Genomic DNA, 19,940 nt, shown 5'->3' with positions numbered 1-19,940 from the left:
CCTCGGGAGGCTAAAGAAATTTGGCACGTCCCCACTACGCTCATCTTTTTTGTAGATGCACCACAGAAGGCATCCTATTTAGATGGTATGGCAAGTGCTCTACCTGAATCTGCAGAGAGCTGTGGACAGAGTTCAGCACTAGACGGAAACCAGCCTCCCCTCTGCGGGGTCTGTCTACACTTCTTGCTGCCTCAGTAAAGCAGCCAGTGTGATAAAAGACCCCTGTCACCCTGGGTATTCTGTCTTTTCCTTCCTTCTGACGAGCAAAAAGATACAGAATCCTGAAATCGTTTATCACCAGATTCAGAATCAGGTTTAATATCACTGGCATACATCGTCAAGTGTGTTAACTTTGCAGTAACAATACATGATGAGTATGGCAGAGGGAAAGAAGCTGCTCCTGAATCGCTGATATACAGCTTTATCCTGCTGTTATAAAACTATTTTTGGGTGGTGGGGTGGAGATGTGTTTCTACCAGAGGAGGTGTGAGGCACTCCTTTCCTCCGCGAGCCTGCAGGTCACTCTTGGGCAAGGTGTAGCACCTGCTTAGCCCCCCGATTAGGGTCACGTGAAGCCATGGAAGCAGGTGGTGGATGGACATATGAGCAGCCGGTGCAGATCACAAGTCCTGGTCATGCGACCACTGACCTGCCAAGTTCCTCCAGCACTTTGTGTGTGTGTAGCTTTCCATCTCTCCTAGTTTTCATTAAATCTAGTGCAGACTCTGGAGATGTGTAAACTTCACTCAAAATCACCCTCTGTTCAGATCAATAAATGTTTAATTCTAATGATTTACAATAATTACACTATATAGACAATATAGACAAACTAACGTGCATTTCACTATGCAGCTGAAATTTTGGCTTTATATGATTTATTTTATTTAGAGATACAGCACAATAACAGACCCTTCAAGCCCAATGAGCCCGGGCCGCCCAATTACACGCACGTGACCAACTACCCTACTAACCCGTACGTCTTCGGGATGTGGGAGGAAGTCACGGGGAAAGTGTACATATTCCTGATAGACAGTGATGGGAATTGAACCCGGGTCACTGGCGCTTTAAAACGTTGCACTAACCGCTATGCTACCGTACAGCCCCAACCCCATGCCATCAATTAATCTCAACAATTAAGGGTGCAGAAGGCCATATATCCTTGCAAAATATGTCCAAATAAAAATACATCCACCTTTAATATGGTTTCAGAGCTTCAACCTAACTTCCAGTTTTGAGTTTTGCTTTGAGGTCTGCCCATCCAGGAACAGTTCTTCATCCTCAACTTCATTCCCAATCATTCATTGGGCTTGAATCTTATTCACTGGGGCTGAAGGTTTTTCAAGTCAAAGTGTACAAGATTTCCAAGCCTTCTCTCTGTAAGGGGTGCTTATGTCAATTTCACTGAATGACAATGATTTTGTTTCATGATTTCCTTTGGTTGCACCTTAAGGAGTTTGGGCTACTGATCATGAAAAGTGCCATGCAATATCCTTAGCATGCACCATTTTTTTTGTGATTGCCTATATTTCAAGTCAGTTAAAATGTTGCCCAAATGTCAGCTGGAAAGTTTTCTATCGTGTCCAGGCATGACTGGGCATGCTTAGGCAGAGTGAATGCTGCCTGGCAGGACAGGATTTAGAAAGGATATAAAAACATCACTCACACACCCTTCTGTGCATTGAGTTTATGTGTATATCGGTTTGCGATCATGTCGATGTGTGTGCTCTACATGCATAGCATATACTGTAGTGTATACTAATTATAATAAAGTAATTGTGCTTTCAGGAGTATTTGTGATGGCAAGATGTGTCGCCACTGTTGCAACAGTCGCAATACTTGCGGAGAGCATACACTAAATCTCAAAGACAGAGCATGACTCCTCTTGTTAAGAAGGCCTATGAGCTCTACTTTGGGTGTAACATTGGTGACCAAGACAAAGCCTGGGTTGCTCACATTTGTTGCATTCCCATTAAGACTCCTTCCCTGCAAATCTCGGCGCAGTCAGTGACGAGCATTGTGAAAGGTTTCATCTTGTGGTCCTGGAGGAATGGTATCAGGGCAACTGGAATCCATCAGTGCTGGCTGATTATTGTTGGACACTTAAGCAGTTGGTCACAGTTCATCTTGGTTCTGGTAGGCCAAAGGGCCTGTTTAAGTGCTGTGTAACCCCATGACACCTCCCATGGTCCTTCCATGACCTTCCCTTTGGCCTTCCTTGAAAATGGATTGGATTTCATTTTGAAGCTGCCTTTCCATGTAACTGTGGAACCTTTTAGCACAGCTGATCCTTCATGCCCATGCAGATGAGTAAACTGATGCTTAAATCAAACCTTGTAGGTTTTGGCATATAAATTATTCAAACTGTTATTTTAAGTGTGAGGAAGGGATTCTCAACCAACCACATTTGAAGACCATGAGCTCCAGATGTCACCCATTCTCAAAGTGAAACAACTTTTCCCAAGCTGCCCTCTAATGCTTCCATATCTTCACTTCTGATCAAATGTCCCCTCAGACTCCTCTCTTCCAGAGAAAACAATTCAGCCTAGCTGAAGTTCTCCAATCTTCAACGCACTTTAGTAGATCTTCTCAGCACAGGATTGTTGGATATTTTTGTTCTTCGATAAGCAACCTACCAGCCCACATCCCAAGAGATCAACTTATCTGCTAACTGCATCCAAGTTGTTAGCCAGATATATTTGAGAAGTGAGTCGTAAGGAAGAAGGGAAGTGTTTAAATTCAGATAACGTGTTTGTATGTGATTGCAATTTCTATTCATGCTGCATGAGTGTAGAAGTGAGTTCGGTGTGGTCCTCAGGCCATTCTCACAACCAACTGATAAAGGGGATCCCAATATTCATGGAATAGAGAAGGGTGATGATTTCACCCAGACTCCTGCCCCTAATTGTTACTTAGAACTCCTCATGGAAGAGCATGACTGCACAATTTGGCTGTTTCCAATGGCTGAATATTTTGGTCGTTCCGTAGTGATTGGGAGCTGCTGTACTGCACCGAGTGGTGGTGAGAGTTGTGCCTGTGCTGGAATCTGCAACTCACTGCAGCCTCTTGCAGTTCCCTCCTCCCTTCCTGCTATTCGGTCCCCAAACTCTCCTTCCAAGTGAAACAATGCAGACTTTGCAGAATATTTTCAATTTAATTAGCCATGTACTTCGTTCGCAGCTATCTTCAAAACCAACAGCGCTGACCTAAGGGTTCCTGTAAGCAGCTGTTTCTTAAATAATATCCCACACTGTAAAAACACTCCCACAATAAAGCCATACATTGGAGTTTCTCCTACTCTGCTGGTTATGCAGTTCCCCACTGGAGTTTTGATGTCTGTTCTTTTTATTTGTCAAACATTTCAAGACGTTTAGATCTTTCATAAGAATATATGTCCAAGATGGCACTGGTCAACTACGGTGATGTGTTGTGGGCTGCTTACACGCGATTCTATTGTGTTTCTTGTATTTAATATGATTGCCCAGAAGAAAACCAGTGGAGGTTGTGTATGGTGATGTATATTACTTTCATAATAAATTACTTTGAGCTTTGAAATAGGAGTAGGTTACCTGGTCCTTTAAGTCTGCATTGTCATTCATCAGGATCCATGCCACAGCATCATTTTCCAGCACTAACCACATTTCTCTTTGGGAGGGTAAAACCAGATAGACCATGGGGCAAAACTGCTTGATAACCTGCTTGATAGAAGAGAGTGAGAACATCAACAGCAGAACATAGACAAAATGTTTAATCCTATCAGAGACGTCACTCTCCATCCCACCGACTGGAAATTTAAAAAAAATGATTTTCTCTCTTTCTCACTTTTGACAAAGAGTCGTCCTCCTGAAATGGGACCTGTTTCTCTTTCCATAGAGGTGGACTATTTCCAGGATTTTCTGGTTCGATTTTTGATTTACAACTGCAGTGTCTTCGATTTTTAAAGCAGGAAGCAATATTCTGTGGTCAAAGAACTGTCTAAAGCAGGGGTTCCCAACCTGGGGTCCATGGACCCCTTGGTTAATGGTAGAGATCCATGGCATAAAAAAGGATTGAGAACTCCTGGTCTGAACTAAAAGGTTTAAAGCAGATTGTAGGCTGTGGAGAAGGTAGATACAAGCTGCACATCTTTGCTGGGCAATGGATTCCTTTGTCAACACTTCCTATTTTATTTTACAGTATTTATTTGTTTAGAGATACAGCGCAAAATAGGCTCTTCCAGCCCTTTGAGCTGCACCGCCAGCAATTCCCCTATTTTAACCCTACCTTAACCATGGAACAATTTACAATGACCAATAACCTAATATCTGGTTTGTCTTTGGACTGTGGGAGGAAAGCAGGGCACCCGGAGGAAACTCAAATGGTCACGGGGAGAACCTATACACTCCTTACGGGCAGCTGTGGGATTTGAAACCAATGACTGGTACTGTTGTGCATTGTGCTAACCACTATGCTACCATGCTCCCTAGTTTTCTCTCCAGTCTTTCTTAGCTACATTGTTGGTATTCAAGAAGTGTGGACTAGGATTAAGCACGTCAGTTTATCTTTGGCGTGAGTGGCCGTGGTGGTTCTGGTGACCTCCCTCTATGCTGTGAATACTCATTCATGATCCTCCACCAGAGACCTCAGAGTAGGCTGCATGTGACACAAGAAAATTCTGCAGATGCTGGAAATCCAGAGTAACACACAGAGAATGCTGGAAGAACTCAGCTGGTCAAGCAGCATTGTCGATGAAGAATAAACAGTCAGCATTTCAGGCCGAGACACTTCATCGGGACTGGAAAGTTTAATATTTGAGTAATATTGTAAATATGTTATTTGATTAAGTATTCTTTATTTATTTACTTAATTCGTAACTGCCTATATGTAAGGAGTAATGGCGTACGTCATTATGCCATCATATCATATTTGCATGTCTCACTAAAAGAGAAACTAAGCATATATGTTATCCCAGGTTTCCATGTTTTTCTTTCAATTAGTGTTGTGTTTTGGAGTAATGGAACATAACAGTGGTGATGAGTAAGTTTTAAAATGAATCTGAGAGGAATGCCTATCTGTTGAAGTGTAGCGAGACGTTCAAGTTTTAAAAAAAAACACATCACATTTTTTCTTCAGAAGGGGAGAAAGAGACAATCGAGTTTAATAGTAATATATTGAACTGTTTAATATATTAAACTGGTGATAATAATACATTAAAAAAGCAGAAATGGCTAGCTGCATCAAAAAGATAGGCATGCTTGATTGCACATCAGATAACTGGATCATGTACACTGAACGAATTGAGCAATATTTTAACGCAAATGAAATAGCTGATGAGAAATGGGTGCCAGTGCTGCTAAGTGCAATTAGTGGAAAAGCATATGTTTTGCTTAGAAGTTTGACTGTTCCAACCAAACCAGCTGAAATTAGTTTTGCTGATGTTATGAACGCAATGCAGCAACATTTAGAACTGAAACCACTTTTGATTGCAGAACACTTTAAGCTTCATAAGTGGTATCAAACGGAAGTGGAGTCCATTTCAGCTTGTGTGACTGGATTGAAGAGGTTGTCTGAGCATTATCGGTTCAGTGCATGGCTTAATGATGCACTGAGAGATCATTTAGTTTGTGGAATCTTACAAGACAGCATTCAAAAACATCTCTTAACTGAAGCACGACTCACACTTAAAAGAGCAAGTTGAAATAGCTGTATAAATGGAAACAGCAGACAGGCGCAGTTGAGTTGCAGTCAGGAATGAGTGCCTGGCCAAACAAATTCTGATAATGGCAGAATCTCCCAAACACCAGACCAATGCAGGTTTAAAAGTGAATCTTGCAGAAAATGTTGCAAAGTAGGACACATAGAAAGAGCATGTCAGGCAGACAAAAATAAATGGACGGCAGAGTGAAGAGAAAAAGATAAAAAGTGAAGTTGCATTTTCAAAAAGGCCACTAATCTGAAAACAACTGATGAAAAATCTGATAATGATGAGAGTGACACAGCACTGGGTATCCTTGAGATTTGCATTGTGAAGACTAAAAATAGATAAGTAACATCGCTTACATCAGAAGTGAACGGCGTTAATTAAAAAAGCATTGGACACTGGTTTGACTCTTTCAACCATTCCACAAAATAAGTTTGAACAGCATTTCAGTGAACTGAACCCTACAGATGTCTAATTAAGAACTTATACTAGATAATGGATAACTCCTGCGGGAATGACATTTGTAACAGTGAAATACATCAACCAGCAAGGCACAGTGGGCTTGTATGTGGTTAAAAACAGGAGGGCCAGCATTGTGGGACTGTGATTGGCTGAGACAACTAGTACCTGATTGGAGATCCATCTGCCATTTACATGCTACATCCCCTGCAATAGAGTCAACTGAAAGTGAATCAAAAAAGGTACTGGAGATGCCACAGCAGTTTCAAGGATGGTACTGGAAAGCTCAAACACATCAAGGGTAAAATAGTGTTAAATGAAATGCCACACTGTGGCGACCCACTTCCTAGCGCACTCAAACCGGCTCACAAATAGCCAGCGCGCGGGCACAAAGGCCAGTCCCAAAAGGGCGCCAGGTCTGCTTCACCAACAAAGGGAAAAGCTCGCACGGGACTGTGAGTACGTGCCCCCTACAGCATCCGCGCCCGGGGAGGGCGGGATCAGGGAGGCTTTAAAAGCGAGGCTGTGAAGTTCGAATAAAATCTTCTTTAACTGTAGTTTAACGACTCCGTGTCGTTATTTTAGCGCTGCGTGTAGCACACCACTACAATTGGTGACCCCGACGGTCCAAACGATATTTGGACCGGAGATGAACGACGCCGCATCTGTTCATGCGGTTTCGTTGAAACTGCCAAGCTTCTGGACGCTGCGACCTCACCTATGGTTCCAGCAAGCAGAAGCCCAATTCCACGTTCGGCAGATAACCTCAGAGGACACACGTTACTACTACGTGGTGAGCTCCCTCGACCAGGAGACAGCCACCCAGGTTGAGGAGTTCATACAGTCACCCCCGGAGGACGGCAAATACACGGACTTCAAAGCCCTACTCATAAGGACTTTCGGACTCTCACGGCGCGAGCGGGCTGCCCGTTTACTGCACCTGGATGGTTTGGGGGACAGACCTCCATTGGCTTTAATGAATGAGATGTTGTCTCTGGCCGGCGGACACAAGCCCTGCCTCATGTTTGAGCAGGCATTCCTGGAGCAGCTGCCCGAGGACATACTCCTGCTGCTGTCCGACGTGGATTTCAGCGACCCCCGGAAGGTGGCAGCCCGGGCGGACTTGCTGTGGAAAGCCAAGAAGGAGAGTGGGGCGTCCGTCGCACAAATCACCAGGCCACGCTCCCAGCAGCAAACCAGACCAGGCCTGGCCACAGAGCCCGCTAACCCCAGAGGCAGGGGTGAGGAGCCCAACGAACAATGGTGCTTCTACCACCAGCGGTGGGGCGCAGAAGCCCACCGCTGTAGCCCGCCCTGCAAGTTCCCGGGAAACGCCAGGGCCGGCCACCGCTGATGGCTACGGCGGCTGGCCATCGGGATAGCCTCCTGTATGTGTGGGACAAGAGGTCGGGATGCCGTTTTTTGGTCGACACCAGTGCCGAGATCAGCGTCTTACCTCCGACGAGTTATGACACCCGCAACAGGGCATCGGGTCCCCCCCGAGGGCCGTGAACAGCAGCACAGTAAGGACTTATGGCACCACACTAGAACCTGATTGGAGATCCATCTGCCATTTACATGCTACATCCCCTGCAATAGAGTCAACTGAAAGTGTATCAAAAAAGGTACTGGAGATGCCACAGCAGTTTCAAGGATGGTACTGGAAAGCTCAAACACATCAAGGGTAAAATAGTGTTAAATGAAATGCCACACTACAATTTTGCGAAGCTTTTCTGTTCCTTGATAAAGCAGCCACTGAGCTATATCACATGGAGGCTGAAGGAATTCTTTCCAAGTTTGAGTGGAGCTCATGAACAACACCAGTGGTCCCAATAGCCAAGACGATGCGTGTGTCAGGATCTGTAGTGATTTTAATGTCACTGTCAACCCAGTACTGAAAGTAGATCAATACCCTCTGTCCAGGACAGAGGATATCTTTGCAAATTTTCTGGAGAGAAACTCTTCAGCAAAGTGGATTTAGCTGAGGCCTACCTACACCTGAAGATGGAAGAAGAGTCCAAAGTATTTCTCACGATCAGTAGTTACAAATGTTAGAGGAACTCAGCAAGTCAAGCAGCATCTATGAAGGGCAATAAACAGTTGACTCTTTGAGCCGAGTAATGTCATCAGGATTAGAAAGGAACCTTCTCATTCTGGCTTCTGCTTCCTTCGTTTCCAGTCCAGATGAAAGTTCTAGGCCTGAAGTGTGGACTCTTTATTCTCCTCAGGCAAATATTGCCTGATTTGCTGAATATCTCCAGCATTTTGTGTCTCTCTCATCTCTGATCTTTTTCAATGGTTTCTAGCTCGTTGTAAACTCAGCTGAGTCTACTCTAAAATCAAGCTCAGCCAATATCAACAATACATGCACTAACCTTTTTGAGATGTTCTATTGGGCACTTAATTTTCTCTGTTACTCTGACAGATCCATTGATTTGTTTGTCATTCAGAACCTCACTAGGTACTTCTGCCAAACACATTTAACTGTCAGATTCCAGGTTGCAAATGACCAGTTCATTATACCTACATCTTGAGACAATTTCCTTAAAAGGAGCAAATGTTGTTAGCGGTGGTTTGGTTTTAACATGGGTGGCAGTTGCAAATAGAGTCGTTTTGATTAACTGTCTATAACTAGATTTTCTGAAATTTAATACCTGTAGTCGTGCTTATTTGAACAGACAAGCTCTTTAAACTGAATTAGAATCCAGGGCTTTTTGCAGTTGCTTTGCAAAGAAAATGTGTTTTTCTCTTTGACTTGGATGTCTTGCCAGAATCAGAATCAGGTTTAGTATCACCGGCAAACGTTGCGAAATTTACAATGCAATACATGATAAATATTTTTTAAAAACCCGATTTACAGTAAGTGTGTGTATGTATATTAAAAAGTTAAATCAAAATAAGTAGTGCAAAAAACAAAAATAAAAAAGTAGTGAGGTAGTGCCAATGGGTTCAACGTCCGTTTAGAAATCGGATGGTAGAGGGGAAGAAGCTGTTCCTCAGTCGCTGAGTGTGTGCCTTCAGGCTTCTGTACCTACTTCCTGACAGTAACAATGAGAAGAGGGCATGCATATACTTTGCTTAAAAGCCCCTTGATTGCTATGTGCATGATGAAGTACTTGACTTAAAACAATCTTGCATAAAAGTTTTTGCTTCCTGTAATGTTTTTGCTAACAGCTGTTCATGTGCAACTGGGGAACATTTTACCTAATTCTTATCAAATATTAGCAGAGTATTCTAGTCTTCCACATGCACTGTGTAGCTGACTCATCCTTCCTGGATGCAGTGTCGGTACGTTTGACTAATCACTATTATTCACAACACCCTTTTAGTAAGCTTTAAATGAATGTTTCTGTATTAATTACACTATGCGACCATTGTCTGCTGGTTGAGGAAATGCTTTGAAAAGCATTTTTGACACAATAGAAATGTTAATGAGTTGTAGGCAGAGATGGGCAACGTTTAAAAATACTTGCCAGTTTCTTTTCCCTTGCACTTGACACTAGGCCCTGTCAATTTAGCAATTAATGTTGTGCAAATGTACCATAAATAGGAATCATAGGGCTTCCTTAATGTTGAGTTACTGCACACATATTGCTATACCAGACTGTAACTCGAGCTCAAGGTTGGCTACACCAGTCGAGGTAAAATATCCACATTATTGGGATTTATGACCTCTCCATAAATCTAAGAGTGAGGAAATGTACAAGGAAGAAAAAGAGTAATTGAAGATCAAATGAAAATAAAACTCAGTGTATCAGTGTTTAAATCAGAGGATGCAGAATACACAAGGAACGAGTTTGACTGTGTCGCCGGCCTGGAAAAGTGTTCATAATTAGAGAGTTGGTAGAATGTGAAGAATACGAGACGACAAATCAAAAAGTGAGAAATGACTGGAAGAAATTACAACACTTGTTTGTCAAGAATTAAAGAAGGAATATTTACGAAATAGTGGATTTAACGGCTGAGCAGTGTGCCTTGGGGATTTTTATAATAGTGTTTCCAAGTTTTTGTTGAATTCACAATTTGGGATCCGGTCACTGCTGTGAGCTCAGCATTTCTAGCCTCTCTAATTGTCCTCGAACTGAGAGGCTCCCTGGATGGATCATTTCGGAGGACAGTGGAGAGTCAACCGTATTGGTGGATGGGATTTACATGTAGGTCAGACCAGGTAAGGATGGCAGATTTCCTCCCTTGAAGGAGATAGATTTAATGAAAATCCAATAGTATTGTGGTCATCATTACTGATGAATAGTTTTGGGTTTATTAACTGAATTTAAATTCCACGACTGCCGATGAAATTTGAATGGCTGAGTTTCTGGATTATTAGTCCAGTAACTTTGCTCTTATACCAGAGGAGATTGTTTCAGAGAAATCTTGGCTGCCAGCGTGTCCAAAGATGTACCAGTTAATGACATCATAGCGACAATAGAGTCATAAAAAGTACAGCACAGAAAGAGGCTCTTCAGCCCATCTAGTCCAAACCGAACCATTTAATGTGCCTACTCCCATCGACCAGCACCGGAACCATAGCCCATTCTGCTCCTACCATCCATGTCCCTGTCCAAACTTCCCCTTAAGTGTCAAAATCGAGTTCGCATGCACCACTTGTGCTGGCAACTCATTCCACGCTCTCACCACCCACTGACTGTAGATGTTCCCTCTCGTGTTCCCCTTAAACTTTTCACCTTTCGCCCTTAACTCATGACCTCCAGTTGTAGTCTCCCCCAACCTCAGTGCATTTACCCTATCTATACTACTCATAATTTTGTATACCACTCTCAAATCTCCCCTCAATCTTCGAAGTTCCAAGAAATAAAGTCCTGACCTGTTCGATCTTTCCTTATAACTCAGATCCTCCAGTCCCAGTAACACCCTTGTAAGTGTAACCTGTACTCTTTCAAACTTCTTTATATCCTTCCTGTAGGTACGTGACCAAAACTGCACACAATATTCCAAATTACGCCTCTAATACATCTTCAACATAACATCCTATCTCCTTTACTCAGTACTTTGATTTATGAAGGCCAATGTGCCAATAATCTTTGTTTAAGATCCTATCTACCTATGCTGCCACCTTCACTGAATTATGGACCTGTATTCCCAGATCACTTTGTTCTACCACACTCCTCAGTGCTCTACTGTTCACTGTGTTGGACCTCCCCTGGTTGGTCGTCCGAAGTTCAACACCTTGCACTTGTCTGCATTAAATTCCATCTGCCATTTTCAGTCCATTTTTCCAGCTGATGCAGATCCCCCTGCAAGCTCTGATAGTCTTCCCCGCTGTCCACTGCACTACCAAACTTGGTGTTATTCGAAAATTTGCTGATCCAGTTAACCACATTATCATCCAGACCATAACAGATGACAGACAACAACAGAACCAGCACCGATTCCACTAATCACTGTCCTCCAGTCAGAGAGGGACTGGAGAGTACTACCACTCTGTGGCTTCTCCCACAAAGCCAATATCTAATCCAATTTACTACCTCATCTTGAATGCCGAGCGACTGAACCTTCTTGACTAACCTCCCATGCGGGGCCTCGTCAAGTACCTTGCTGAAGTCCACGTAGTCTGCCTTGCCTTCAGAGTGGGTTAATTGGCCATTGTAAGTTGTCCGTTATTAGGCTAGGGTTAAATCATTGTTTGGCTGGCACTGCAAACCGAAGGGTCAGGAGGGACTACTTCACACTCTATTTCTAAATGTGAGAGAGATTAAAGAATTTTTATGTCAAAATGCAGGCAGAGCTGGTGAACTGATTAGAATGCATGAACATCTGCATTCCTTATGCCATGTTTCTGTGAGTGTTTTTGAATGTTATAATGGCTTTTCTTTGATTTTCTGTGGAGTTGGAGCCCACATTAACTTTGGCAACTGTTCACCCAGTCTGCAATCTGTTTGAATTCCAGCAAAGATTCCAAAACTAAAGTGTTTCATAAGTCGACTTCCCTTACTCGGACCGTCAGTGGATTAATTATAGAGACCAAGGATGGCAGATACTGGAATTTGGAGCAAAAGGCAAACTGCTGGGGGAGCTCAGAGCTCCTTGGGTCAGGTTGAAGTGGTGAAAGCGAAGGAGTGGTTGGAGTTTCGGGTTGTGACCTTGCATCAGGATGGAGGCACAGGGAAAAGTTAGCCAATGTGCAGAGGGAGGGATGACACAGGAAGGCAGTGGTTGGATGGTGATAAGTGGAACCAGATAAGAGAATAATGATGAGCATATAGAAGCCTTATGGGTGAGGCAATAGGAAGTGGAGAGAAGAACCCCAGATGCACTGGTGTGCTGCTGATAAGTAAATGAAAATGGGAAAGGTGAACAGAGGCTGTGGGAACCTAGGTGAACTGGTTGGAATAGTAAAGGATCATGGTTGCTTTTTGTGCTGGAGATTAGATGAATGAGGGAGGATCTAATTGAAACTTGTTGAATATTGAAAGGCCAAGATAGAGTGGACATGGAGAGTGTGTGTTTTGTTTAATGAGGGTGTCTAGGACCAGAGGGCATAGCTTCAATACTAGGATGCCTCATTACAACATTGAGGAAGAGGGAATTCTGTAGCCAGAGTGTGGTGAATCTGTGGAACTTGATGGCTGCGGAGGCCAAATCATTGGGTATACTTAAAGCGGAGGTTGATAGGTTCTTGATTAGCAAAGGTACCAATGATATTGGGGAGGAGGCAGGAGAATGGGGTTGAGAGGGATAATAAATCAGCCATGACGGAATGGCAGAGCAGACTCAATGGGCCAAATGGCCTAATTCTGCCCCAATGTCATATGGTCACATGGGGTGGAGGTTGACTGATTTTGGAAGATGTGATGTTCGTGCCATTAGATCGTCGGTTACCCAAGCAGAACATGAGCTGTGTGTTCTTTGAGTCTGAGTTTGCTCCAGTATGGTGGTGGAGAAGGGCAAAGTCATTCAGGTCTGTGTGGGAATGGGAAGTTGAGTTGAAACTATGCCGTACTTCCCCAGGGATCTCAATCATTGATAAAGTGATGGAGCACAACAATACAATGTCCCTATGAGAATGTTTATTTTTGAAGAAAAAGCCTTGGATAGATGTATAAAAATATATGGTTTGTGAGCTCCTTATTTGGTCAACACTCTGAACTCTGAGTTACTTGAGGAAAGTTACAGCCTGCCAAATTGTTTCTGATAGAAGCTGGCATAAACTCAATGTGCCAAAGGGCTGCCTTCTGCTCTGTGACACATCTATGAAATGTAATAAAATAACCACACTTTCAAAGTATTTTTAAGATGCACTGTTGTGGGAAAAGTATGTGAAGGGATTTCATGGGATTAACATTGACAAATTTTACTCAAACCTTCCGAAAACATTAAAATAAATTAAAGTCTGGGGCAATGAAGCTTTGCTATTTTGTTTCTCACTAAAATAGCTTGTGCTGCCACCTAATTGACTCATTAGCTCCTGATATTTGATATAGAAGTTATTTGTACAACTGCTTTTCTGTCAGTTTTGTAATTCTGCTTGAATTCAAATAGCACCAATAGAGGGCTATTTATAGAAGAGTAAAGAGTTGTTGGTCATAGTTAAGTTACTCAGCCACAGTTAGACAGTTGGTGTTTTTACAATTTGTTTATTAAGGATTTGTATGTCCCTCAAGCACAAATAATGTCACCTCTTAGTTTCCGCTGACGTTTGCAAGAGAGACTAATTTATCAATGTTGATTAGACACTATTTGCTTCAGAATAATTTTAGTATTATAAAATTTGAGAGCTTTTGAAGACCAGTGTAAATAAACAAGTGTCGGATTATTCCCGGATATGCAGTGAAGCTTCCTTCTGAACCTTTTGCTTTGCAAATAATAGATTGTGAAGATAAAATCAGCACCCTTCTTCAAGGACCACCGCCATCCAGGCCATGCTCTTTTCTCACTGCTACCATTGAGAAGAAGGTTCGGGAGCCTTGGGCTCTAACCATCCAATTCCTCAATGAGCCCGGAGAACTTAAGCCACCTCACCATTGAACTGATCGCTGAACACAACCTATGGACTCACTTTCATGGATCCTACAACTCATGTTCTCAGTAATATTGATAGATAGATAGATAAATACTTTATTCATCCCCATGGGGAAATTCAACTTTTTTTCCAATGTCCCATACACTTGTTGTAGCAAAACTAATTACATACAATACTTAACTCAGTAAAAAAAAATATGATATGCATCTAAATCACCGTCTCAAAAAGCATTAATAATAGCTTTTTAAAAGTTCTTAAGTCCTGGCGGTAGAATTGTAAAGCCTAATGGCATTGGGGAGTATTGACCTCTTCATCCTGTCTGAGGAGCATTGCATCGATAGTAACCTGTCGCTGAAACTGCTTCTCTGTCTCTGGATGGTGCTATGTAGAGGATGTTCAGAGTTATCCATAATTGACCGTAGCCTACTCAGCGCCCTTCGCTCAGCTACCGATGTTAAACTCTCCAGTACTTTGCCCACGACAGAGCCCGCCTTCCTTACCAGCTTATTAAGACGTGAGGCGTCCCTCTTCTTAATGCTTCCTCCCCAACACGCCACCACAAAGAAGAGGGCGCTCTCCACAACTGACCTATAGAACATCTTCAGCATCTCACTACAGACATTGAATGACGCCAACCTTCTTAGGAAGTACTTATTTACTTATTTAGTATTATTATTATTAAAAACATTTTTTCAGGTGAAGCTGGTAAAACCTAATGTGCAGGCATAGCCAAGCACACTTAATCCTCAATTGCTAGGAACTTTCGGACTATTCCAGTGGTGTTTAGTATTGTGGCTTTCTGAAGATGTACAGTACCTATAAAAAGAATTCACCCCCTTTGGAAGCTTTCATGTTTTATTGTTTTACAAAATTGAATCACAGTGGATTTAATCTGGCTTTTTTGACACTGATCAACAGAAAGACTTTTTCATGTCAAAGTGAAAAATGATCTCTACAGAGTGATCTAAATTATTTATGTATATAAAACACAAAATAATTGATTGCGTAAATATTCACTCCCCTGTAATATGACACACCAAATCATCACTGGTGCAGTCAATTGGTTTTAGAAGTCACATAATTAGTTAAATGGAGATCATCGTGTGTAGTCAAGGTGTTTCAATTGGTTGTAGTAAAAATATACCTGTATCTGGAAGGTCCAACTATTGGTGAGTCAGTATCCTGGCAAAAACTGCACCATGAAGACAAAAGAACACTCCAAGCAACTCTGCAGAAAGGTTATTGAAAAGTTCAAGTCAGGAATGGATACAGAAAAAAATTCAAAGTCACTGGATATCCCCTGGAGTACAGTTAAGACAATTATCAAGTAATGGTAAGAATATGGCACAGCAGTAAATCTGCCTAGACCAGGCCATACTCAAAAACCGAGTGGCCTTGCAAGAAGGGGACTTGTTAGAGAGGCCACTGAGAGACCTACGACAACTCTGGAGGAATTACAAGCTTCAGTGGGTAAGCTGGGAGAGACTGTACATACAACAACTGTTGCCCGGGTGCTTCACCAGTTGCAGCTTTATGGGAGAGTGGCAAGGAGAAAGCCACTGTTGAATCAAATTCACATGAAATCTCAGCTAGAGTTTGCCAGAAGGCACTTGGGAGTCTCTGAAGTCAGCTGGAAGACGGTTCTATGGTCTGATGAAACTAAAATTGACCTTTCTGGCTATCAGACTAAATGCTATTTTTGGCATAAGCCAAACACCACCCTTCATCATAAACACACCAACCCTACCGTGAAGCATGGTGGTGGCTGGATTACGCTGTGGGGATGCTTCACTGCAGCAATCCCTGGAAAGCTTGTGAAGGTAGAGGGTAAAATGAATGCTCCAAAATACAGGGAAATCCTGGAGGAAAACCCGATGCAGTCTGCAAGAGAACTGCGACTTGGGAGAGGATTTGTTTTCCAGCAAGACAATGACCCCAAGTATAAAGTAAGCTAGAGAGCAGGTTTATAACTAGTTAGAACTATAGTGAACTTAGACAGTCACCTTGGAAAATGCCTTATTATTATTATCATTATTATTACTACCGACAGACAGACATGCGTTATCGATCCCGAGGGAAATTGGGTTTCATTACAGCTGCACCAACCAGGAATAGAGTAGAAATATAGCAAATTAAAACCAGAAATAATTAAATGATAGTAAGTATTTATGCCAAGTGGAAATAAGTCCAGGACCAGCCAATTGGCTCAGAGTGTCTGACACTCCGAGGGAGGAGTTGTAAAGTTTGATGGCCACAGGCAGGAATGACTTCCTATGACGCTCAGTGTTGCATCTCGGTGGAATGAGTCTCTGGCTGAATGTACTCCTGTGCCTAACCAGTACATTATGGAGTGGATGGGAGTCATTGTCCAAGATGGCATGCAACTTGGACAGCATCCTCTTTTAAGACACCACCGTCAGAGAGTCCAGTTCCACCCCCACAACATCACTGGCCTTGCAAATGAGTTTGTTGATTCTGTTGGTGTCTGCTACCCTCAGCCTGTTGCCCCAGCACACAACAGCAAACATGATAGCACTGGCCACCACAGACTCGTAGAACATCCTCAGCATCGTCCGGCAGATGTTAAAGGACCTCAGTCTCCTCAGGAAATAGAGACGGCTCTGACCCTTCTTGTAGATAGCCTCAGTGTTCTTTGACCAGGCCAGTTCATTGTCAATTCATATCCCTAGGTGCTTATAATCCTCCACCATGTCCACACTGACCCTTTGGATGGAAACAGGGGTCACCGGTGCCTTAGCCCTCCTCAGGTCCACCACCAGCTCCTTAGTCTTTTTCACATTAAGCTGCAGATGATACTGCTCACACCATGTGACAAAGTTTCCCACCGTAGCCCTTATTGTTATAATTATTATTATTGTTGTATTTCAACAGTTTGTCTTATGCCCTTTGCTGGCTTGGCAGTATTTGTGTGTAGTTTTTCATAGATTCTAATATTCTATAATAACTTTACTTTGAACTTTGAAATGAGACTTTCAGACTCAGAAGGGGAAAGGAAAAGTTTGGTTGATAGAAATGCCAATTTTCTCCAGAGGTTGAAGTTGAATATTGTATTTAGAATTTAACTTTGAAATTTTTATTCTTAGCACAGTCGTTCTTTTTTATGATCATCATTATGCTTTCTGTTTTCTTACTTAGAGTATTTTATTTTCCTTGCGGTTTATGTATTTTAAAGATTGATGTCTTTAAAAACAAAAGACTTTAATACGTATTCAGATGAAACTAGCTAGTAGATTTAGGGCTCAAAATACTCACGCTTAACAACATGCACGATTGAGGCACAAGTGAAGAATCATCACCAAAAGATCAGAAGGATTACTGAAACACGGCTCAGCTATAGAGTTAATGTGAAATTTACTGAATAGTCTTCTGCCACAGTAGGAGTAATTGAGAATAGTTGGCGTCAGCTGGAGGAGCTGAACTAAGGCCAATTTGTCAGACCTGTGATGGGAATATGCACCACATGTCTTTGATGGATATTGAGTCATCTTGCATTGGAGCTGAGCATCTGAGATAAGAATGAGTGAGAATATACACCCCCCTCCATATTACAATGAAGCATATGAGCAGAATTTGGCCATTTGGTCCATCGAGTCTGTTCTTCCATTTCACTTTAGCTGATTAATTATCCCTCTCAGCCCCGTTCTTCTGCCTTTTCCCCATAATCTTTGACACTCTTAGTCATCAAGAACCTATCAACTTCCATTTTAAATATACCTAATGTCTTAGGTTCCACAGCCATCTGTAGCAATGAGTTCCACAAATTCACCCCCCTCATCTCTGAGGGTTCAAGAAATTCCTTCTCATCTCTGTTCTTAAAGGTATGTCCTCGTACTCAGAGGCTGTGGCCTCCAGACCTAGACCCGCTATAGGAAACGTCCTCTCCATGTCCAGTGTTTCCAGGCCTTTTAATATTCACTAGATCCTCCCCCCACCCCCACCATACACTCATCACACTCATTCTCCTAAACTCTAGCAAGTATAGGCACAAAGCCATCAAATGCTCCTCATACATTAACCCTCCATTGCCTGTGAATTCAAAAAAAAATGGGATCATTTTGGGGTTTGTTTCACTAATATACTCCCTGATGCCAAGTCAATAAATCCAAATCCTTCAAATTTCTATTGGGCTGGTGTGATTTTTTTCAGGTATAACTGCAGCAGCAATGTCAAACACTATTTACAATTGCCCTGTACTCAGAAGAATCCATGTGTAAATGTATCATAGGCACAAAGGACAGATGAATTGACTATTGTCTTTGGCAAATGCTTTGTGCCCAAACCATTGTGTAGCACATAAGCCCTTGCACTACCTCCTGGAATTTTCCATGTTTGTTTAAACACCAGACAAAGCAGGAGGAGGCGGGATTTTTTATTCCCTCTTTTATCATCACATTTAGTGGTTTCTAAAGTACTGAGTAGAAAGGGAACAGGTGAGTTTCTTGAAGTTTTATTGTTGGTTCATGTGTCAGGGAACAGCTGAGGTAGTAAACCCATCACTCAGTGCAATCGCTGTTATTTTTGCTCATCAGAATCAGGTTTATTATCACTGCCATCTGTTGTGAGGTTTGTTGTTTTAAGGCAGCAGTACAGTGCAAGACATGCACTGTAAGAGTAATACATGCAAAATGCTGGAGGAACTTCAGGCAGAATCTATAGAAATGAATCAACTGTTGGTGTTTCAGGCTGTGACCCTTCATCAGAACTGTAAATGAAGGGAGAAAAAGCCAGAATAAGGTGGGGGTAGGGAGTGTTAGGAAACAAAGTAGAAAGTGATACGGTAGTAAAACCAGGTGAGGTAAAAGATAGGTGGGTGGGGGGAGAGAGGAATGAAGTGAGAAGCTACCAGATGATAGGTGGGATATGTAAAGGACTGAAGAAGAAGGATTCTGATAGGAGAGGGAGTGGACCATCGGAGAAAATAATGGAGGAGGGGCACCAGGAAGAAGTGATAGGCAGGAGAAGAGAAGAGGTAAGAGGGGAGCCAGAGTGGGGAATGGTAGAGGAGGGAAGAGGGAGGGTGAAAAATTACCAGTAGCTTGAGAAATTACCATCAGGTTGGAGGCTACCCATACATAATATGAGGTATTGCTCAACCACCTGAGAAAGGCCTCAACATGGCAGCAGAGGAGGCCAAGGACCGACATTTCAGAATGGGAGTGGCTTAAACAGAACTGAAAGCCACAATGTCAGTGATTTGCGGACCTGTCTGGGTATTGCCCTTTCTGCCACATTTTGGCCTCTGAGCAAGTGACTCCAAGTCTTTACAGATCAGGATCTCATTAGGAAATACAAAAGTTAGTTATTTTTAATTATGCTAAGAGTTAAGTAACCAGATTGACGGTTTCATCGCTTGTGATGTCTCAACAGTGAGTAAGCACAAACAAGTTTGCACAAACTTGAAAAAGATCAACACGGAATCAGTTTCAGTGACAGAGTACCTGAGAGTCCTCTGGTGTACATGCTGTACTCAGAATGGCCCTCTGGGTCAAGGCAAGTCCAATTGAGGGCAGACACAAGAGACTGCAGATGCAGGAATCTGGAACAACAAAAAACATACTGAAGGATAATAAATCAGCCACGATCAAATGGCGGGGTAGACTTGATGGGCCGAATGGCCTAATTCTGCTCCCCTGCCTTACGGAGCTCAGCAGGTCAAGTGGAACCTGTGGGAGGAAAGACGTTGTCAGGTCAAAGCCCCGCACCAGGACTCTGAGTGGGGGCAGATGGATTTAACAATTACCTTGTCTGAAAGATTCTTCTGCAGCATTGAATGATTCCCTCAGTAATGAACCGAAGTGCCAA

The 19,940-nt window shown here is 42.6% G+C and overlaps 1 protein-coding gene and 1 long non-coding RNA gene across 8 annotated transcripts in view; one reads left to right on the top strand and one right to left on the bottom strand.

Annotated features, from left to right (window-relative positions):
- The window catches only part of nav2a (neuron navigator 2a), a 982,776-nt gene that overhangs the window by 607,060 nt on the left and 355,776 nt on the right, over positions 1-19,940 (top strand). The window lies entirely within an intron of this gene.
- Positions 1-19,940, bottom strand: part of LOC140729690 (uncharacterized) — a 259,922-nt gene that overhangs the window by 17,953 nt on the left and 222,029 nt on the right. The window contains exons 2-4 of one of the 3 annotated variants that reach the window (XR_012099399.1): positions 19,577-19,674; positions 15,262-15,345; positions 3,567-3,695 (exon numbers count right to left, since the gene is read on the bottom strand). This is a non-coding gene — a long non-coding RNA (uncharacterized lncRNA). The remainder of the gene's footprint in view (positions 1-3,566; positions 3,696-15,261; positions 15,346-19,576; positions 19,675-19,940) is intronic. The other 2 variants (XR_012099398.1, XR_012099400.1) reach the window with 2 other exon arrangements.

The sequence above is a fragment of the Hemitrygon akajei genome, chromosome 6 (genome assembly GCF_048418815.1).
Source record: "Hemitrygon akajei chromosome 6, sHemAka1.3, whole genome shotgun sequence".
Classification (NCBI taxonomy): Eukaryota; Metazoa; Chordata; class Chondrichthyes; order Myliobatiformes; family Dasyatidae; genus Hemitrygon; species Hemitrygon akajei.
This window is presented reverse-complemented; position numbering and strand designations above follow the sequence as displayed.